Source organism: Aristolochia californica, unplaced genomic scaffold (genome assembly GCF_029961685.1).
Source record: "Aristolochia californica isolate CCGP_79_NKW_82.1479 unplaced genomic scaffold, dmAriCali1.0.hap1 SCAF_11, whole genome shotgun sequence".
In the NCBI taxonomy this organism is placed as follows: domain Eukaryota; kingdom Viridiplantae; phylum Streptophyta; class Magnoliopsida; order Piperales; family Aristolochiaceae; genus Aristolochia; species Aristolochia californica.
In genome coordinates this window covers 4,929,688-4,946,308 of record NW_027181782.1, presented here as the reverse complement: position 1 = coordinate 4,946,308, position 16,621 = coordinate 4,929,688, and the positions used below count along the sequence as shown (strand labels likewise).

General features: G+C 35.6%; 1 pseudogene; it reads right to left on the bottom strand.

Moving 5' to 3' along the window:
* Positions 1-671: 671 nt before the first annotated feature.
* LOC137943521 (uncharacterized) lies at positions 672-8,457 on the bottom strand (annotated as a pseudogene).
* Positions 8,458-16,621: the final 8,164 nt, after the last annotated feature.

The window sequence follows — 16,621 nt, the reverse complement described above, 5'->3', positions numbered from 1 at the left end:
ATGTCTCTTGGTTTATTTCTTACATGACCTTATAACAACAACTCATTTGTTTCCCATTCCTTTTTGAATCTTCGGGGGTATATCTCTAATTCTTCCACTTCAACATCTAAATATAACCCATAGATTTCTCTAGATGTTGGTTGCCTAACATCCTTTCCGGTTTCGTTGATATAAAAAATTGTGGTTTTATAATAAGGCATGTCAACTACACATGGTTAGTGTTTATATTTTCTTCTTATGATCTAAAGATTCTTTGACAATTTGAGTTTGACTAATCATTTCTTGTTTCCTAGTACATGAACTACTTGCACCATTTAACATTCTTTTTTGTTTTTCTAATAGCTTCTTAACAACTAATTCACAAAACCATTTCTAGATCTACTCTCTCTTGATTTGACATAGTAACATTAGCAATACTGCCATCATCCTCATCATCATCCATGTTAAAACATTCTCTCCCTCCTATAGTTTGCTTTAAAAGAGAAACAATACCTACCTCTTTTTTTCTTAATTTTTTTTTATCTTTCTTAATACTTGACAACTAAAGGATCATACTCATGTGGGGCACCTTCTCATTTACCATATGTGTTTAAAAATGAAGTCTATTAATACAAACTCATTACTTTTGATCTATATATCAAGTAGAGAGGCCAACATTAAGAAGACAATCTTTATGAGTTTGACCAGCTAATATCATAATCTCCGACCTCGGAGTTGGGGATGCCAAGCGCCTTCTAGACAGCAGGAGAAGCATCGACAATGTTGTTGGGGCTTGGGGGCTGGAAGTCATGATCAGAATCACAACCATTGACGGAATCACATTCATCGACAACCTTAGCCAAAACGGATTTTCCATTCGCATTGATCCTAATGTTTTGTAGGCAACAACTTCCATCGTTGTACCATCCAGTCGACAATGCCGCCACGTACTCCGCCATCACCGCCTTCCTCATAGCTGTTAATCGTCATGGTTGCACGGGTGTTGCCGATTATGGGAGGAGAACAACCATACTGTGGGTACAACTTACCGGCCTCGCAACAGTTGGAATCATGCTCTGTGTTACATTTTCCGGTCTCTCCTTCCAAATACCCACTAGGGCTGCAAGTGCCGAGGGAGGACGAAGAGTAGCAGCTCACGAGATTCAGAGTTGTTGCCACCAGTAGCATGGACAACAAAGCAAGTACTTGTTGAGCTTTTCCCATCTTTAATTTGTATTGGGTTTCTGCTACCTTTCACTCGTCTTGGAGAGGATTTGAAGGCTTCGTTGCATTTACGTTTGGCTTTTAAGTTTTTCTAACCCATAAAAGACGTTAGTGTTGTGCAAATGTTCTTCAACCATGGCTGCGTTTTTTCTTACAAAAATGAAAAGTCAAGTCTTCGCCTGAAAACAACAGGACCAGTAAATTAGGACTCACTTGGATAAAATGACTCCTTCCAACACGCTGAGCACAACTGGGTTTTCGAAATTAATGACCACCAACCAGCTCTATATTTGCTTTCATGGAGCGCTACTTGTCCATTTCAGCAAAAGACTTATCTTGACCCCCCTGGTTAGTTTGACTGTCATAGGAAGAAATCTCAGCGAAGGAGAATTAATATGGTGGAGTCTAACACAAGTCTTATAGGATGAAGTATCACAGAAGTGTTTTTGTTTAAAGGAGTTTTAGTTATTTTACTCTTCAATTTAAGTTACAGTTGGTTAGTATTCTAGGATTTATCTTTAGAAGTTAGACTTTGGGTAGAACATGGGTAATTTAATTGTAACCTGATTATACTTGTTTCCTCTATTATAAATAAATGCTCATTCTACTTAGTTAATGCAACAATTCAGTGAATTACTTTAAATCTCTAGAAATTTAACATAATAATATAAAGTATGTTATGTGAGTTGGCTCAGTCAACCCATAGAGATATTGTGATTTTTTTTTTATCATCTTTGTTCGCTCCGATTTGTATGCTTCTTTTTCTACCATATTGATGCTTTCCAATTCTAGTACTCATTTGTTCCTTGAAGTTCACACCTTCATCCTATACTTTCCATGCCAAAATTATATATTTATGAAAGGAACTTGAGTCTATTTTTTTATACAAAGATAAATCGACATTTAAAACAAGAAAGCTTCAAGCAACAACAAAATGCTTAATTTTTTTAGGCATTTTATACTGTCAAGAATGAGAGGTCATATTGTGAATTATATCTCTAAAATGAATCTTTGTGAGTCTAGTTTCTAACCCAATAAACTATTTCTCAAACCTATGTTTCCAAAGAGAGATATCAATATATAAAGAATCAAAGGTTATGCTAGAATTATGTTGCATGTGAAAATCCGAGTTTTAAGTTCTTTCCTCAAAGTTAAGCCAATGTGTTTCAATTCTGGTTCCTTTTCCTTTGCGTCCATAAATTCTAGGCTCCAAATTTTGTATGTTTAATTGCTTGCCTCATAAATTCACAAGCATACAAATCATTCTACTTTATTCTCTATCAAAATCTTGTTTTACATGTACCATATAGTAGCCATGCATGCCAAAGTTTCTCTTTCTATCTCTTCAGTATTACCTTCTATTTGTATGCTACAAATTCACTCTTATATAGATGATTTTTTTTAAATTCCCTCTCCAATAAACTTTTTGTTTTTGTTTTTTTTGTAGGACAAAATTAACTACGGATTAATGCATAGACCCACTACTTACAAAGTATAGGTGTGCGACAACATCTAGTGTGAGTCAAGTCATTTTATTCTTCACTCAAAAGGTGTTTTTTTTGCTATCTTTAAAAATTGAATAATCTCTTTTTATGCCTAAAAATTAGGCCTTTTTTTGCGTCTGAAATTGAGTAGAGTTTTTTTTTTTTCAGACTAGTGTATTGAGTTTTGTTGTACAACTATGATTGATTTTTTTTCTGTCATATTTTTTTATTGAAGTTGAAAATTGAAGACTAATAATTTTTTTCCTTCCATGCTAAAGTTACAAACTCTAACATGATGGGGAGTTTTGAAGAACAATTGTGGAAGAGTTTTACATGCCTCTCATAGGAAAATGTCTCAAATAAGGAGAATTAATATGGTGGAGTCTAACTAGAGTTTTATAGGAAGTAGTATCACAAAAGTGTTTTTGTTTATTTTAAGTCTTCTTTATATTTGACTGTTTTGTAATTATTATAGTATTCATCATAGGAGTTAGATTTTGGGTGTAACTATGAATTGAGTAGTTTAATTGTAACTTGATTATACTTGTTTTTTTTTATTATAAGTTCATCTCATTGTACTCAATTAATAAAATAAATTAGTGAATTAATTTTATTCTCCAAAAATTAAAAAAAAAAGTGGTTTGCATCATTCAAACCAAATAATTATTACTATCATCTTACTACACTTTAACTAACAAATTACAACTTAGTCGGCAATCTCACACATCCTCTTCCCCTGTAAGTATTTCCACTCCAAGATTTTGATTTTTGGGGAGCAATTCTTTATATTGAATTTTACAGCTCCACTATAAGAAAAAGATTATTTTGCTGTAAATTATTTTTAAATGGATTGTTTTTTCAAAAAATACCCTATTTATCAGTAAAAAAAATATATTAGAAATAATTTATTTATTTTCCGTGTAAAGATTTTTTTCTCAATAAAGGTACTAATTTTTAGAAGAAAATCTTTTTTTTGTCAAAAACATTCTTTAAATCATAACTTTCCTACTCTAGGGAAAGTTGTTTCTATGGTGGAATCAACTTTTTGGTGTAAAATAAATTTTTTTGGATTTTTTTTTCAATATAACCACTTCCAATGGATTTGGAATCCTCTAGAAAAAAATTAATTTATAGTCAGAAATAATTTCTCTAACAAATTCTAAACATGAAGTTTCTATGCTCTTTGCAATTAATTTTATCCCTTTCCCTGTTTAGGCTTTTCTTTTTATGAATAAATCATTTTGACAAAATTTGATATCTACCAAAAAAGTAGTAGTTATTTCAAAAATAAATCTAAGAAGAATTTCTAACCTAGTTATTTGTGCATGGAGAATTTTTTTTCTCTTCTTTTCTCTTTAATTCTTTCTTTCATGCATTTTCTAGTGCCACTGATCAAGGGACCTATGCGCCATTGACTGATATCATGTCAGTTTCTTTTTTTTTTTAATATTTTACGGATTGTCTTGGTGTTGGGGGTCGTGGGGGTTGGTTGGGCACTTGAACTCTTCTTTGTCCTCTATAGCTCATATGGCCTCTCTAGCTTGATTGAACCTTGTCGTGAACCTTCGACTCGATTGTAATCTTCTTTTGACACTGGGTGAAATCATTCCAAATTCTTCCAATTTTCAAATCTTGGTCTCTTTTACCTTCTTTGTACTTGTTAGATTTCTCTTCAAACTCTCCAAACCTACATCATTAGAGATCTCAAACACTTCATGCCACTCGAATTGGACCATCTTTAAATATCTTTATTGTCATTCAAACACACTTTACCATCATAAAACAGAATTAGAGTAACCTCTACAAATTTTCACAAAAAATCTCCAAAAATTTTCCACCATTATTATTGAAGAGCAGGTATAGAAAAGATTTACATGACTCCCACATTAAGAAATCTTTCGTAGCCAAAATTAATATGGTGGAGTCTAATAAGAGTCTCATGGAGGGAGATCTCAGAGAAGAGTCTCAATTAAAGGTGTTTTAGTTATGTTATTCTTCTATTTATGTTCAGTTGTTCAATTGTTGTAGGACTTATCTTTTACCTTATCCCAATTATACCCAAAGTTAAACACTAAAATATAAGTCATAAAATAATTGAACATAAATAGAAAATTAACATAACTAAAACACCTTTACATGAGACTCTTGAATGAGACATCCTCCTTTGAGATTCCTATAAGACTGCACCATATTAATTCTATCTCTATGCGACTTCTTATTGTGAGAGTCATGTAAGACTCTTCCATACTTGGTCTTCAACACTCCACCTCAAGCTGGAGTTTCAGCTTGTAATGAAAAGGATTCTTGGTCTTCAACTTTCTTTTGCTGGAAAAAAATTCATAGATGCAAAAACATCATTTGTTGTGCTCCCCCTTTCTTGAATATTTATGTCACATAAAATTACCACAATATGTGGAACAAAATACTTTTTTTTTGTATTTCTTCTTCTAATTCTCCCCCTCAAGCTGGAGATAAAAAAGACATAGAGACCCAACTTGAACAAAATACAATGTGGAAGAAGAAAATCACTCCTAGTCATATGACAAAGCTTCATACACTATTAAAAAATGGTCACAATCTAAAACACACTCTGCTCAATTTTAAGGGCGAAAAAATGGCCAAACTTTAAGGCTTAACAAAGAGACATCTCACTTTTTAAGGGTAGCTCAAATACAATTCACATCTTGGGTGAGGAATGAAAGACTTGACTCAAACTAGTTGTTGGACACATTTCTATACTTTTTAGGTAGTGGGTCTTTGAACCGAAGTGATAAAATTACAAGATGATAAATTCAACAGATACTAGAGGAAAATAAATTTTAACCAAAAGGAGGTGACTATGCAATACTCATACTTCCAGTGACCTTTAAAAAAAAAAAAAACTAGGGGAGACAATAATGGTAGATCTTAATAAATTTGATGAAGTATTTTTTTTTTTTTTTTTGGGGTGGGGTGAGGGGTGACCACAATTTTTGGAGTTGACGGTGCATAAGATACACAACCAAGTAAAAAAAATGCAAAACATGAAAATAACATTGAAGTAAGATATTGCATACCTTGAATGAACATATCATAGAGTGATTAAGTCTGACCAAAACTTTCTTATTAGAAGAAAAATTTGGTTAAAAAATTTAGATTTGAGGGGAAAAGAAAACTCAATTCACGTCAATGCATGGAGAGATAATATGAGAGAGAATAGGGAAAAAAGAGATTTTTGGTAGTATTGACCTTTGGTACTTCTAATATATCTTAACAAATATAGCTCAAAATATTAAAAAAATGATTTCTTAAGAAACTTGACTCAAATAGATTTAAACTGATACCTATATTGACTTTAAAATATTTTTTTCTTGAATCTTTTATGACCTTCTTGATTTTCTTCATTCTGTAACTTGACCCTTGACGACTCCAATGCAAATATCTTCTTAAATATACATCAGGTTGACATGAAATTTTTTTCTTTTGAAACTAGACTTTGATTCCATAAAGTATAACTTTAATATATAAAATATACTTATTTTTCTAGAAATAATTCGATCGATTTTGGTGTCTTTAATCTGGTCTAACTAAATACTCTTTTTTTTTTTCGCTAACACGATCATTGACCTTTCCAAGATCGATGTCTCCTTCTCAAAAGTTCAATTTAGAATTGGATGGATAGGTGAGAAATTAGACTCACATGTCTTTCTTTTGATATACAATTTTTCAGATAAAGTCTCATTCTTGATGGTATACAATGGCTCAAAAGTTGAAGCTGATCTATATTTAAGGAGATATTCACATATGAGTTGGCAAGGGTCAAATTACAGAATGAAGAAATCTAACAGGTCATAAAATATTCATGAACGAAGCTTTTTACTTCAAAGTAGGCAACAATGCAACACTCAGACTTCCAAAGTGACTTTAAAAAAAAACTAGGGGAGAATATAGTGGTATAACTTATTAAACTTGACCCAGTATAACTTTTTTAGGGTGACCACAATTTTTTGAAGTTAACTATGCGAAAGATACACAACCAAGTAATAAAAACACAAAACTTGAAAACAACATCGAAGCAAAATATTACATACCTTGAATTTCTCAAAGAGAAAAGCTTCGTGACATGTCGTAATTTGAGTACATGAGCCTCTATTTATAATAGAAGATACAAGTAAAATATGATTATAATCAAACGACCCTTGTCTCAATTACACCCAAAGTTAAACACTAAAAGATAAGTCATTTAACAAGTGAACATAAATAGAAGATTAAGATAGCTAAAACATCTTTAACTGAAACTCTTCTTTGATACCTCATTTTGTGGTACTTCTATAAGACTCCACCATAATAATTTTGGCTTTGTGAGACTTCTTATTGTGAGAATCATGTAAGACTCTTCCATACCTATTCTTCAACAAATCAGAAGACATTAGAATCTCTCTTGGGAACAAATATCTCAAACTTTTCCTATTTGAGTTTTCTAATCTAGGTCTATGTCTACATTGTGTTTTGTTCTATGGCAGTTTGGAATTGTGTATCATATCAAGGTGTTTACGGGATAAATCAGGAAACTCAACTAAACCCATCAACATTTTGGTTAGTTTCCTGTAAATGGAAACTACCTAGTGTTTTTGTTTCCCCAAGTAAGAAATGGAAACATGTTGCCAGAGAAATGCTGACACGTTTCGATTTTCAAAACCATGATTTCAAGTCATGCGATGTTAGATCTCCCAATCTAAGAACATTGGGTTGTATAAGCGGCCTCCTGGGTTTTTCATCCTTGTTACTGCTCAATAGCTTCCAACTCTTTCTCCAATAAGAAACAGATCCACTGACATAGGATGAATGGGTCTGAGACTAGTGAAAGCTGATCTGTTTGAGGGGCTTTCTTTTTTTTTCTTTATCTGATCTGTTTAAAAATGAACCCTATTACGTACCAAACAGAGAGAAAAGATAAAGAAAAGTATGTCATACTATCATTATTTGTTTCACGTGCATTTATAGTTTACAAACTCATTATTTTTGAACTATATATCAAGTAGAGAGGCCAACATTAAGAAGACAATCTTTACGCATTTGACCAGCTAATATCATAATCTCCTATGTCGGAGTTGATGCCAAGAGCCTTCCAGACAGCAGGAGAAGCATCGACAATGTTGTTGGGGCATGGGGGCTGGAAGTCATGATCGGAATCACAACCATAGACGGAATCACATTCATCGACGACCTTAGCCAAAACAGATTTCCCATTCGCATTGATCCTGATCTTTTGGAGGCAACGACTTCCATGGTTGTACCATCCAGTCGACAACGCCACCACGAACTCCTCATCGCTATGGTACTTGTTATCGCACTCAGACGGACCTCCGCCATCACCGCCTTTCGCAAAGCTGTTAATTGTCATGGTTGCACGGGTGTTGCCGGTTATGGGAGGAGAACAACGATACTGTGGGTACAACTTACCAGCCTTGCAGCAGTCGGAATCATGCTCTGTGTTACACTTTCCGGTCTTGCCTTTCAAATACCCACTAGGACTGCAACTGCCGAGGGAGGAGGAAGAGTAGCAGCTCACAAGATTCAGAGTCATTGCCAGCAGTAGCATGGACACCAGAGCAAGTAATTGTTGATCTTTTGACATCTTTAATTTGTATGGGTTTCCGCTATCTTTCACTCTTCTTGGAGAGGATTTGGAGGCTGCGTTGCATTTATAGAGGAAACTGAAAGCTCGACCCACCCATGCTTCTTCCTCTTGTTGACAAAAAATGGATCCCAACAGCTTAAGAGCCCCCATCAGACAACGTACGTCGAGTGAATAAAAGGACATCAACAGGTTGGTTTCAGCATGCCCAAACAAAACAAGGGTTTAGCAGCAGGTTCTTCTATCTACGGCAACTCTCACAGCCAATTTAAGATAAAAATTATAAATTAATTACAGAAAGCTTCGTACTTTAAAGTGTTGCTGTTCGCTTGACAAGGCATCTGGAATACATGGACACGAATTTAATTACTGCTACTGCTTCCTGTCCAATGTATAAATAAATAAATAAATTAAGTAATTAGAGAGGGAGGACTCCTCTCTTATATTTCTGCTAGAATTTCTCACAAAAAAACAAAAAGAGGAGGCCGAGGGGTCTTCGTCTTCCCCTCTTGGGCATTAAATAAGACTGGGGAGACCATAAATAATATTGGATATGGGTCTGTAATACTTTATCCCTCAACGGCAAAACTTGTAAGCTTGATATGCAGAGCATCAGTTCCAAGTTCCATGCAACGTGTACAACGTCTTGTGCAGCAAGCTGATATGTGCCACAAAGACCATTAACAGTTGTTGTTTAGTTATATGTATGTAGGTAATCATGTTTGTTTAGTTATTTGTAGTGGGTGTTGATCAGTTGTATGGCTATATAAAGCTTGAATGATTTCAATAAAAGGCATATGGATTTGATTTTCAATTAGTCTCTTCTTATCTCGAATTCTCTTCTCCTCCTAATTCTTCGTCGTCTCTTCTTCCTCTATTCTCTTATCTTATCCCAAATCCTTTGTATCAGTGGTATTAGAGCAGTTACGACTCCGGGATTCCATTCCGCTAGTTTCCTTCCTCTGTCTCTACGTCTCTCTCTACCAATGCTCTTCAATTCCCCCAACTCTACCCAGAAAATCAAATTCTTTCCTTCCATCCTTTCCGTCTTTCGAAAACTCGAAATAATCTTCTTCAAACTGCTGTCGCCGCTTCCTTTCAAACCTCTCTGTTCCAACATTTTTTTGTTCTCTCCGACGCAACTCGTCTTCCAAGTCGTACTGAACTCTGCCGTGAATCTTCCCTTCTCTCTCGGCTGTCAATCTCCAAACTGCTGTCGCCGCTTCCTTTCAAACCTCTCTGTTCCAACTCTTTTTTGGTCTCTCCAACGCAACTTCTCTTCCAAGTCGTACTGAACTCTGCCGTGAATCTTTCCTTCTCTCTCGGCTGTCAATTTCCGTCACCGAGAAGCAATTACGAAAATCTGAGTGACCGCAGCCCTTCCCTCTGTCGTTGGGAAGAAATTCTGAAATCAGAGAAAATCTCTGTTCAGGAAGAAATTTCGAAATCATAGAAAATCTTTGTTTAGGAAGAAAATCTGAAGCCACCCACTTCCTCAATGCTGTCGTTGCTGCTGTCGGGACTCGAGCTCTGCATCTGAAGCCATCATCGCCTCTTCGTCTCTACCATTGCCACTGCGAATCAGACCCGTAGATCTTCCTCAATGCTGTCGGAATCGCCGCAAACTTTCCTTTGTCACCGGAAAGAAATTCCAAAATCAGAGTCACCGCAGACCTTACCCGGTCGTTGGGAAGAAATTCTGAATTCAGACTCGTAAATCTCTGTTCGGGAAGAAATCTGAGCCACAAACCTTCCTCGCCGCTGCAAAATCAGAGCTGCAGAGCTTCATTAGCGCTGTCATTGCTGTTGCTAGGACTTGAGCTGCACCACCGAAGCCGTCATCGCCGCCGACGGAACCAAAATTGATAATTTCGTCATTGCCACTGACGGTACCGGAATCGAGAATTTAGGGAAGAAAAAGTTTTTGTTTGCTGCTGCTATTGACGTCTCCGTAGACTCGTCCGGATTTGACGAAAGCCCAGAGCTTTCCGAAACCTAGAGCCAAAAAAAAATAAAAAAAAAATCTGATTCCGTCCATGGATACTCGCGGCAAAACGAACGCAGAGTTCTGCAGCGAGGTCAACGAAATCTTGGCACGACACGAGTCAAGTTTCGATCAGGTGAACACAGCCTTACAAGCAGTGTTAACCGAGCTCCTGGCTCTTCGAGCCTTCCGTAGCCAAAACATTAGCCCTTCTGAAACCAACCCATTTGCACGTGATGAATCCTCACACCCACATATTTCTCGCTCAAACACTATAAATGACCGCTCTCATCAACACCTCAAGTTGTCCTTTCCAAATTTTAACGGAGATGACCCAACTGGATGGATTTACAAGGCTGAGCAATACTTTGAATTCAAACAAATTGTACCAGAACTACAAGTTCAGCCAGCCTCCTTCCATTTGGAGGGCATCGCCTTGCAATGGCAAAGGTGGTTGACGAAATTTCGCAAACCATTCGCATGGGATGAGTTTACCAAGGCTATACAACTTCGATTTGGTCCAACCGACTACGGGGACCCTTCAGAAGCTTTGAATCGCCTCAAACAAACCACAACCGTAGAAACTTATCAAAAAACTTTTGAAATGATTTCCCACTGAGTGGACGGCCTACCAAAAAAGTTTCTAATTGGTTATTTTATTGTAGGACTTCGAGACAACATTCGCATCGACGTTAAAATTAAACAACCTAGAACCTTGGGTGATACAATAGGAGTGACTCGGCTCATCAAGGAACGCAAACAGTTGCAGATGCAACCAAATCACCAACTACTTTTCCAACCAACTTTTGTGACACTCAAGGTTTCATCCAACCCAATAACTGGTGTGCTAGGACCTCCACCACCCCAATGCATAAACCAAAACTCAACTAGCAACCTTCTGCCGAATAACCAACCAAGAGGCACAAGAACGTCGAGAGAAGGGGTTATGTTATTATTGTGACGAGAAGTTCGTTCCAGGCCATCGTTACGAACGACCACAATTACTTATGATCGAGAATTCACCCCATATGAGCATCGAGGATGTTGAGAACGATCCACCAGAAGCAAACCCTCCATGAAGTTCTCCCAATGTTTCTTTGTTCCATACCAAGTCATTAAGAAAGTAGATTATAAACTAGCTTAAGGATAAGGATCATATCCTAATTTCATCCTTGAGGATAGGGAGGAAACCGAAGGTGAGGTTGAGATAAAAACTGTTGGGGTGGAGGGGTTGGTACCCAAGAACCTGGCCTTCCTCTTTGCAGAGGCTTTATTGTTTACATACTATCATCTGTTTGTTTGTTTGTTCCTTCGAGTTTTGATTTTTCAAGATGGCTTTCACTGGGACTCTTGAGAAGTGCAAGGCATGTGATAGGACTGTTTACATTGTTGATATGTTATTTGCTGATGGTGTGGTCTATCACAAGACCTGCTTCAAATGCAGACATTGTGGAGAGCCCCTTTTTTCTTGTTGTTCTGGGTAGAAAGTGTTGTATTGTTGAAATCAGTATAACCCATTTGATATAAGCTTATCTGTTTTTATTTTCCATTAATTATGCTGATGATGTATATCTTTAGATGAGTAACTACTCTTCCATGGATGGAGTCCTCTACTGCAAGCTTCAATTTGAACAGCTCCTCAAGGAGACAAGAAGTTTCTCAAAGAATTTCCAGCATGAGGATTTATGCCCTTTCCCTACATGGGTTTTCTCATACTTGAAACCGATTCTCTCTCTCTCTCTCTCTCTCTCTCTCTCTCTCTCTTTCTTTTGTGGGTATTTTTTTCATGTGTGCAGTTTTATGACTTTCCAGATAGAAAACCTTCTGAAAAGTCTAATGATCTGGTAGGTTGTATCATTATCTTCTGCAATGGAGTTTTTCTTCACTTTACTTGTCCAGAATACTCACACGTGATGGATCATTTACCTCACAGAGTAGGCAGCCCAGCAAATTGTCTTCCTTATTCTGTTACTAATTCTTCTAGGTACGGCCAATTTAAAAATAACTAGGCTACTTTGGTTGGTGCCCACCTATGATTTTAGTTGGCTGTTAAAAGGGTTGACCCAAACCCTACCCAACCCAACCCGTTTAATAAATAGGTTTGAAATATAGGCCTGGTCTGGAGGTAGGTTAGGGTCAACCCACATAAATTTTAAAAATAAAAACACATAAAATGTGAAAAAAATTAAATAAGTCATATAAAGGATTTTAGAAAATAATTTCATTGTAAACAAGCTCTTTTAAGTAGTAAAAATTAAAGAACCAAGAGTCGATTGTGATTTGTTCCAATTAAACATATTGAACCACATTGATTCAGTTAATGTTTTCACTATGCTCACAAATAATGCTAATAAAAAAAGCTAAATATTACTAATAACTATTTTTAATTGACTTTAAATTAGCTAATATCATACGAAATTTGTTCAAGAGCAATCGTAAAAGATTCTCATTTGACTCTTGTAGGAAGAAGTCTCAAAGAAGGAGAATTAATATTGGTGAAGTCTAACATGAGTCTTATTGGATGAAGTATCACAGAAGTTTTAGTTTTTTTAATTTTTTATTTATGTCACTGGTTGGTTAAAATTCTAGTACTTATCTTTAGAAGTTAAGAGTTTAGGTAGGACTGTGTTTTCTCTATTATCAGTACATGTTCATTGTACTCAATTAATACAATAAGTTAGTGAATTATTTTTCTTCTCCAAAAATTCAACAAAAATAATTAAGTTACAACATTAAAACAGACAATTCTTACTATCATCTTACTACCCTATAACTTAGTGTTTAATCTCATACATCATTTTTCTCCATAAATACTTCACTACGAGATTTTGATTTTTGGGGAGCAATCCTTTATATTGAATTCTACAGCTCCACTATAAGGAAACGATTATATAGCGGTAAATTATTTTTAAGTGGAATTTTAAAGCAAAAATACCCTATTTATCAGTAAAATAAATTCTATAAAAATTATTTTATTTATTTTTTGTGTAAAAAATTTCTCTAAATAAAGATAGAAATTTTAAGAAGATTTTTTTTAAAAAAAAAAAAATTCATTCTTTACGTCATAATTTGGGATGACTTATCTTCTTAGCCTCCTGAAGCATTGGCTGACACCACACCTGTAATGTCTCCAGCTTCTTCAGAGGTAAGTTCTCCTTCCCCTCATTATTTTGTCCTCCCTTTGATACTCGACCAATTGCTCTTCGATAGGAGCCGAGATCTTGTACAAGATAGTCTACCATTCTCCCCATCTCCAATTTTTTATGGACTCAATGATTATCACTATCTTGCCATCACTTCCTTGCATTCAGATCATCCACCTCTATTCATTACTCTTATAAGAAGGTCTTTCAGCATCCAGAATGGAAAGCGGCGATCGATGAAGAAATGGTAGCTCTACATGAAAATCTGATTAGGACACTTGTTCCCCTCTTATTTGGGAAACAACCACTGGTCTGTAAATGGCTCTTCACTATTGAGCAACACCCAAATGGCACCATGGCCCACCTTAAAGATCACATCTTAGCAAAAGGCTACACTCAGTGCCATGGCGTCGACTATGAAGAAAGTTTCTCCCTTGTCACCAAAGTCAACTTAGTACGATTCTTATCATCTCTTGTTGCTAACTCTCGTTGGTTGGTGTTTCAGCTCGATGTAAAAAATATTTTTCTTAATAGAGATATTAAGGAGGAGATTTATATGCAACAACCATTTGACTATGTGGTTGAGGGAGAGTTGGTCTACCATTTACTGAAATCCCTGTATGGGTAAAGCAGTCACCGCGAATTTGGTTTGACAAGTTCAATCAAGCCATGCTTTGATTCATATTCAATAGGTGTTTTGTGGAGCATTTAGTGTTAGTCAAGCACACTAAGAAGGGCACGGTGCAACTTATTGTATATGTAGATGACATTATTCTAATGGGAGGTGATACTGATGGCATAAATCAAAATAAAAAAAAAATATGCAATGAATTCAAGACAAAAGACTTGGGATTCTTCAAGTACTTCCTTGGTATTAAAGTTCTTCAGTCCAGGCATGGAATTACCCTATCACAAAGAAAGTATGTTCATGAATTGCTCAAAGACACAAGAATGATGATATGTCACCCTGTTTACACTCCAATGGATAAAAATATAAAAGTATGTGCAAGCTCTGGTCAAGAAGTTGATGTGGGCAAATATCAAAGGCTGGTAAAAAAATAGTGACTAAACTAGATATCTCATTTGCAATTAGTGTTTTCAACTAACACGTGCACAAACCTCAAGTCTCTCACTGGCAGGCACTAGAAAGAATCCTCAGTTGCTTGAAGAAAGCCCCAAGACAAGGGCTTTTATATAAGTACCACAATCATCTCAGAATTGAAAGCTTTGTAGATGCAGATTGGGTTGGATCTCCAGATGACAGAAAATCCACCTCAGGGTATTGTACCCTAGTTAGAGGCAACCTCCTAACTTGGAAAAGTAAACAATGAAATGCTGTGTCAAGATCCAGTGTTGAGGCAGAATATCGAGCTATGGCACATGCGGTAAATCAAATCCCTCCTAGCTAAACTGGGATTTAACAAAAATGGCCCAATGGAACTCCATTGCGATAATCAAGTTGTATTTCACATTAATTCCAACCCAGCATTTTATAAAAAAACTAAGCATATCGAAGTTGACTATCACTTTGTCAGAGAGAAGCTGAAAGCAAGCATTATAAGTTTCAAACATGTCTCATCTCACAACCAACTTGCGAATGTATTTACAAAATCAGTTAGCTCAAAAGTTTTCTCCTCTATGAGCACCATGATGTCTTCTCACCACCAGTTTGAGGGGGAGTGTTAGAAAGGGTGGCACATAGGGTAAAAAACCACCCATGAAGAGTGGCACATAGGGTAAAAAGAGAGAACTCCTTCCCCTATTCACACGTCTCTTGGTTTATTTCTTACATGACCTTATAACAACAACTCATTTGTTTCCCATTCCTTTTTGAATCTTCGGGGTATATCTCTAGTTCTTCCACTTCAACATCTAAATATAACCCATAGATTTCTCTAGATGTTGGTTGCCTAACATCCTTTCCAGTTTCTTTGATATAAAAAATCATGGTTTTATAATAAGGCATGTCAACTACACATGGCTAGTGTTTATATTTTCTTCTTATGATCTAAACATTCTTTGACAATTTGAGTTTGACTAATCATTTCTTGTTTCCTTGTACATGAACTACTTGCACCACTTAACATTCTTTTTTTTTTTTCTATTAGCTTCTTAACAACTAATTCACAAAACCATTTCTAGATCTACTCTCTTGATTTGACATAGTAACATTAGTAGCCATCATCTTCATCACCATCCATGTTAAAACATTCTCTCCCTCCTATAGTTTGCTTTTAAATGAGAAACAATACCTACCTCTTTTTTTCTTAATTTTTTTTATCTTTCTTAATTCTTGACAACTAAAGGATCAGACTCATGTGGGGTACCTTCACATTTACCAGAGCTGTTTAAAAATGAAGTCAATTAATACCGGTTTGAAACAACTTATTTACGAAAATAATGAAGATCTTAAATTATTTACAAAACTATCGAACTTTGACCGGTCCACTGTATATGTGGACAGTCAAAGGCGACACGTAAGCTTTGACTGCTTACGCGTCGCCCCGTCATCAGAGCGATGTTGTAGATGAACACATAAGATGCCATGTCATTATTATTGACACGTCATCTGCCACATCATTATATGATAAAATTTTGAATAAATTTAAAAAAAATTTAAAAATCAAACACACTTTTTATTACCTAATATTTAAAATAAAAAAATTTTTAAAATTTTTTAATAAAAAATTAAAAAATTAACTCTTCTTATTTAACACCATTTAATATCAATTAAAATATTTATTAATTAAAAAATTATCGTTACAATTTTTATTTCTTCATATTTTAAAAAATAAAATAAAAAAATTTGATTAATTAGTTTTAAAATATTTATAAATTAAAAAAACAAAAAAAATATTTTAGAGTTTAAAATACAATTTATTTGTATACTTTTTATCACCTTATTTACAAAATAATAATATTTAAAAATTTTAAATATTTGTAAATAGAAAAAATCTAACCCTTACCCATTTATTATGGATTTAAAATATTTGTTTTTGCCCTGTCATATAGGCCACGTAAGCACCCGCCACGTCAGCCCTCACATATATTTTTAAATCTAATCTCTTCCACGATCTTTCTCTTCTCTCCTCTCGTCGCTCCCCTACTGCCGTCGCTCGGCCTCGGCCGCTCCCCTGCTGCCGCTTCTCGGCCTCGCCCTCGACGCCCCCCTCTACCCGCTCTCTCTTCG